Here is a 6,783-nt window from a genome sequence, read left to right as displayed (position 1 = left end):
TAACTCAGAGATATAATCAAGTATTTCTCCTGTGACAAAATGTAGTATTTAGAAAAAGTATTTTAAGGGCCGTAGATTCCGTATCTATTCCACTTGATGCTTACAGTTCTTTACCAAAAACAAATGAAACCACCAGAAAGTTGTATGAATTGAGCAGTTCTTTGTCAGATCAGCAAGCATTTTTATTCCCACTGTGCTTACTAATGGCAGTTTGGAGAAATAGCTATGTGGATTCTAACTCTCTCTTTTCCCCTGTATCATCATCGTTGAGAATAATTTACTCTGTATTACTCAGAGACTTTCTTTATCAAGCACTGTATAAGCCATTTCTTTTTTAATTTAGTGCTGGAAGAAATCGTATCTTTAGAAAAAACTTAATGTTTCTTCTTTCCTCTAACAGGATCTTTTAGAACCAACTGTTTCCTTTCTTCCATGGCTGTCAAAGAACATGGCTGAACTTGTGGTTAGCACATTTTTATTGTTCATTTGTCTATTTTGTATTCTTATTTTATTATAGGTTGTATTTTCATTTAATTTGTCTAAATAATTTGTGGATACTTAGAAAACGGACTTTGATTTCAGACTTACTCAATTAGCTACTTCCCCCTCCCACTCCTCAAATAAAATTACAGGGTCATTATTGACAGGCAAAAAGAAGTGAAAGGCAAGAAATGTGTACAATAACATAATTTAAATATGCATTACATTCAAACATACACACACACAAATATATATGTAAGTGCATATATATGTGTGGGATGTGTGTGTATGTTACAAAGACAATTAAAATATTACATGTTATCGACCAATCAAATATTACTGTGTTTGAGATCACCTAGCTGCAATATGCTGAAAGATTCAGATACCGATCACCTGATCTTCTATCATTTCTGCTAGTGCAATCTCCAGCTTGTGCCTCTTACAATCGTAAAGGAAAATAACCAAGTGAACACCAAACAAAAAAGAAGAAACATATACTGCTTCTTAATGGCTATATATATGGAAATATAATGATATACTTGTATAATGTAAATTGACTTCTATTAAATGAGTCAAGGCAATATCTGTAAGAAATAGTCCAGTAAAATATGCCAATGCACAACTATGCGCAAGCACATTCTCACCTTTGAGGATATATTGGGATCCTAATATGGTTTGTTATTTAAGTCAATGCAAATTACTGCCTTGCCATCTATCAATTTATTTCAGTTGCAAGGACAATATGATATTATATTTCATTATTTATTTTAAAATATTTCTTTTTTGTGCTAAAAGCTTTAGGCTGACATCAAAAAGTCCTTCTTAATCTTAAAGTTTGCTATATCATTGTTTATAATAAGCACATCTTATGCAAAAGAAGGTTTAAGTTTATATTTAAATCACCTTTTATTATACTAGTAGAATAGTAATAGAAATTATCATTTCCTTAGCTGTTTTTATCAACTGTCTTTTCAGTTATTCACCAAGGGTCTACATTTAGCTATTGTCTTGCTAAATTACCTCCATTAAGTACTTCAGTGTTTTGCAAACAACTAATTAACCTTTTGAACCCCATTAAGGGACAGTAAGAAGGAAGACAATTATTGAGACTGAAATTTTGGTCGGGAGGCTGAGACTAACACAGTATTATTAGGACAGAAAAGAAAACCCTCTAATCTTTTTAATGACTACAGATGATCAGAACAACTGTCTTAAATCTTTTTTATTTATTTAATTATTTTTACCATAACCCAAATCTGGAAGAGAGGGCTCCAACAAAGGGCTGGGTCACTGGCTCCGTATTAACCTGAGGAAAACGGCCACCTCAAAAGCGTTAACTTCAGTCCTCATTGCAGCAGGAGTGGCTACAAATTATACTTCCTTGTATTCACATATCACTTGACAGTTTGCAGAGGGCTGTCACCTATATAGTTTTATTTAATCGTTAAAACTAATTCTGTGAGGTAAATTGCTCAATATTATTATCTCCATTTCAGAGACAAATAAAGTGCCTGAAGGAAAAATTACTTCTCAAGTATTGTGCTGCTATTAAAAATTAGAACCCAGATTCAGTGACTGGACCACAATACATTTTCCGATGGCACAACTTGATCACTGTACACATTAACAAAACATCCTCTCTTTTCTCATGCATGTCTGATGACCTTTCTTGTTCTGATGATCTGCACATCTAGGCAAAGTACACACTCTTGGCCTGTCAATATTCACCAGGCATATATTCTAATATGGGGCTTGTTCTTCTTTCGTTCAGGAAAGTTCCTAATAACTGCCACCCTGAGTGACCTGCCAGACTCCTTCTTCTATGATAGAAATGTGCTGCCTAACATATGTCTATAAAGAACATTATAAGCAAACATAAAATTTGGCAATCAAATCTTTACTGAGCACCAACTACTTAGAGAAATATGTGCTCAGAATTGAGATGGGGGGGAAAAAAAACCCAGAAATTAAGAAACATGTTCTCTCTAGGTGAGCAAGCCAATTGAACTTATAATTTCCAACTTTTTTAATCCTCATGAGTTATAATTTGTTGAGAGACGAGGAAATGAAATGGTCTGGGAACAGAAAGTAAGGGTACAGGCATAGGGAGAGATGAGACGTGTTCATATATGTGGCACTCTATCAGCTGAGATTAAGATAAAAAAATGTACTCTGCTTTGTAAATAAAGAGGTAGAAGACCCACTTAGAATAGACCAGCAAAGCAGAAACCAGGGACACAAACAGTTATCCACAGCCTACTAAGATAGGAAATGAGAAGTTGGGAGTGGGGCTTGTGACAGAGAAAAGGAAAAAGTGTCTCCTCGCTCTGGGAGGAGGTGAAGGGACTGGATTTCATTCAGTAAGGTGTAAGCTAATAAAAATACAGGATTCTCAGTTAAATTTCAATTTCACAATAAAAATATGTTTTTAGTGAATGCTTTGTGCAATACTTGGGACATACTTATATTAAAAAAAATTGTTGTTTATCTGAAATTTGAGTATAACAGGACACCTTGAATTTTTTTCTGACAACTCTGTTGGCAGGAGTACTTCTGTTTAGAGGACATAAAGTAGTCACAACCATATGGTTGTAGACAGTAAGCCAGAGAAAGATGCTTAGTAGGAAACCCTTAGGGAGGGGCTTTGGACTAGGGAGTGCGAGGGCTGCCCTTTCCGGTCTCCACCTTTAAGTTCCACCACGTACAGACTTGGGGATGTTATTTATTTTACCTGGGTCTTGGTTTCCACTTTTGTAACACGTGAGTGGCACTAAATCAGCCTCAGTGAGGTGCTGTGAGCGTTGAGAATATATACATACGCACACACACATGCACAGAGGTAGATGGGAATACAAAGATATTTTCTATATTTACAAATATGATATATGTAAACAATCCTTGGCATATGGTAATAACCCAATACATTTTGGCTATTATTATCCAAATGTCATATGCTTTCTTCTGGATTACATCCAGGAATGATTAATGGAACACATTAGAGTTTCCTGAAGACCTTTACATTTAAGGGACAAGCTAGAGCTTCCAGTAGTCATATGGGAAAATATTATAATTTGGAGATTAAAAGGAAGTATGAATATAAACTGGATACAATTTAAGTTGTTAATTTATATTTCTTGACTAATTTCATTGATTCATATATTCATTCATTTGTGCATCCATTCGGCAAACATTCACTGAACAGTAAGTATAATGCCTTGCACATAATGATTGCTCAATAAATGTAAATCTTTCTGTATGGGATGGCTTAATTATTAAAAGCTGTTGGAAGGATTATGAACACAATGTGCTAAGAGAATAGATGACAGGTTTATAGCAGGCCTAGTCGGGAGCATTAGAAAAGTGATATTTTAACTGAGCTCTGAAGCGTGAGTAAGCATAAGCCAGTCAAAGTTTAGAGGGAGGAATATTCTGAAAGAGGGAAAGGATATGAAAAGGCCTCAGTGTGGGAAAAGGTAAGGCATAGTTTCAGTACCAGCAAGAACCCCAGTGTGGAAGAAATGCAGACAGCAGATTGAATGTTCCATAAAATGTAACTTCAAGGGAGGTAATGGTAAGGTCATGAGGATCTTCTAGGCATGTAAAGATTTGGGCACATTTTGCCAAAGAGCAAAGGGACAAGTAAGCAGAAGAGTGACATGATCAAGTTTTTGTTTCTAAAAACTCCCTCTAGCTTCTGAAAGGAGAATGGCTTGGACTGTATCTATGGCATCAAATTATATTTATTATGCTACTAAACATGTCAAATATTTGTAACTGATTTCCTTAACCTGGCCTTCAATAACTTGTAAAACATGTATCTATCTTAAGAGGCTGCCACCCCTTTCCAACATATCTCCTCTCAGTAACCACCATCTGGAAAGCCTGTGCCCAGGCTTCCTATGTGTAAATGTAACCCCTGAATTAGAGCTGTGCTAAAAGCCATCGCCTCCATGTGCCCCCCCTTCCTGATGCCCTCAACTTCAAGTGCTAGCTTCCTCTGAATTTTCAAAGAACAGATTCGTTACCTCTCTTAAGCTATTTTCTTATACCATGTATTGCAGTTTTAAATGTCATTCTTTCTTTGGGGGATGTGGGGAAGGTAGAGATGGTTAATGGGTATGAAAAATGGAAAGAACGAATAAGACCTACTATTGGATACCACAACAGGTTGACTATAGTCAATAATAACATAATTATACATTTAAAAAAGCCTAAAAGCCCATATTATTGCATTGTTGGTAACACAAAAGATAAATGTTTGAGGAGATGGATACCCCATTCTCCATGATGTGATCATTGCACGCATTGTATGCTTGTTTCAGAACATTTCATGTACCCCATAAATACATACACCTACTATGCACCAACAAAAATTAAAAGTTAAGAAATATTCATTCTTAAGTCTCTCACAGGACTACCTTGAAGGCAACCACTCATCTCCTCTATCAACTTTATGGATGTGCTACATATAGCATGATACTTATAAAAGTAAGTAAATACTCTTAAAACAAAAGAATGCAAAGTAAAAGCAAAATAATTGGCTGAATTGGCATTGTTTATTTTGAATCTCAGTTCTATGATTGATCTTTTTATAATAGCAGTGATGTTTTATTACTTTCATGTAAAATAATATGCATTACTCTGAGGCTATGAGAAAAAAAGAGAAAGGTATTTTCCTTTAAAAGGAATTTTAGTTCAGCCTGAAGGTGACCACTTTCTATTCTGAGATTCTATCCATTTTCTGGATGGATAGAACAAGAAAACTTGCCCATCCCAACCCTCCTTCACACCCAACCCTTCCCTACATCCCCCACCACACGCACAAAGTTATCATCTGTAAAGATGTTAAAAGAGTGCAATAATGCAATGGATGATTATGTATCCTAGACTCAATTTCCAGGAGGTGGCTGTCATTAATAAACTACAAGTTTTGTCAAGGCTCTAATATAGATCTGTTCTTCTACAGGAGAGTGAAAATGTTGCTATTCATGAGATTACATATTTTGTGCCCTTCTACCATCGACCCCATCCTCTATACACACACACACACACACACATGCACACCCACCATTTTCCACCATCCACAGCTGAGATAGAGGCATTTCTATGCCCAGTGATGTCTACATTCTTCCCAGTGTGCTATTTTCTTTTGGGGACTACATATCAAGGCATAAAGGAAGAGCGTTAGGCTTTACTTTGGGGAGCGTGCACTTTTGAGTATATCATTTCCTACTACAAATGTAAGATGGTAACACAGAAGCAGACCCCCTGAATAGGATCTGGTGGAGAGGTACAAATGATGGTTAAGTGTAACTCCTACTATCCAGATGTTTATTATTTAGTTTTGTTAAGATATACCAGTATCCTTAATTTGCATCTGTAATTTATTAAAAACACCTAGAACTTGTGTTGGTCGTGGTGTTTTCCTTGTCCATTCCACTGTCCTTTCAGAATGATAGTGTATCATTCTCACTGCTAAAACTGATCCAAGAGATGAAGTTTTTAGGTGGCTTCTCTCCTGAGATTACCATAACAGGACATGCATTGAGTATTTTAATACATTTATCAATGATTTAATAAACTAAGTTAACTATCTAAAGTTGTCCCCCCAAAATGGAGGAGGTTAAAGACAACATGCCATTTTAACTGGGACCAAAAATTTGCAACTGATGCTCCTCTGATATGTCAAAACCATTTTAGCATCTTACACAGATCGTAAATAACGTAATGAGTAATATGATCTAAAATAGAAACATAGGGATCACTACTTGGCTGAAAAATTAGGTTCAAGGATAATGTGTCCCAACTTGAAATGACAATTTCTTTTTTTCCTCCAAGGTAAAATCTTGAGCCAGATTTTATACCTGAATATAACTCAAAATGACAGCAACAGTTTTGAACCTCCGCATATACTGTAAATGAGTTCCGTGTATTTTGTATCAGAGGTAGTTAGTATCTGCATGTTGTACCTAATTACAGTAAAAAAAAATGGCTATTTTTTTCATTCAAGTGCAACTAATTGTCAGTGTGTGGAATTCTGCTGGCAGTCTGTCTATACACATTATAGAGGACTCACCTATTCATCTGTTTCCATTTTTTTTTTTTTGTCTTTTACCATGTAATAGTTGGTAATTAGGTATGAAATTTATGGCAATAACATCAACAGGACCAGAAACTCATTAAGAGAAACAGGTGGTACCGGGACAAAAAAGAGTTTAGCTTAATGTAAAAGGCTGCCTTGGTCTTGTATTTTCCAGATTCTGTTGGGAGAGAGCGGTGGTGAAGGTATATGCCTGTAGGCTT

This window comes from Trachypithecus francoisi, unplaced genomic scaffold, assembly GCF_009764315.1.
Source record: "Trachypithecus francoisi isolate TF-2019V2 unplaced genomic scaffold, Tfra_2.0 Lachesis_group6, whole genome shotgun sequence".
Classification (NCBI taxonomy): Eukaryota; Metazoa; Chordata; class Mammalia; order Primates; family Cercopithecidae; genus Trachypithecus; species Trachypithecus francoisi.
Note: the sequence above shows the minus strand (reverse complement) of the source record.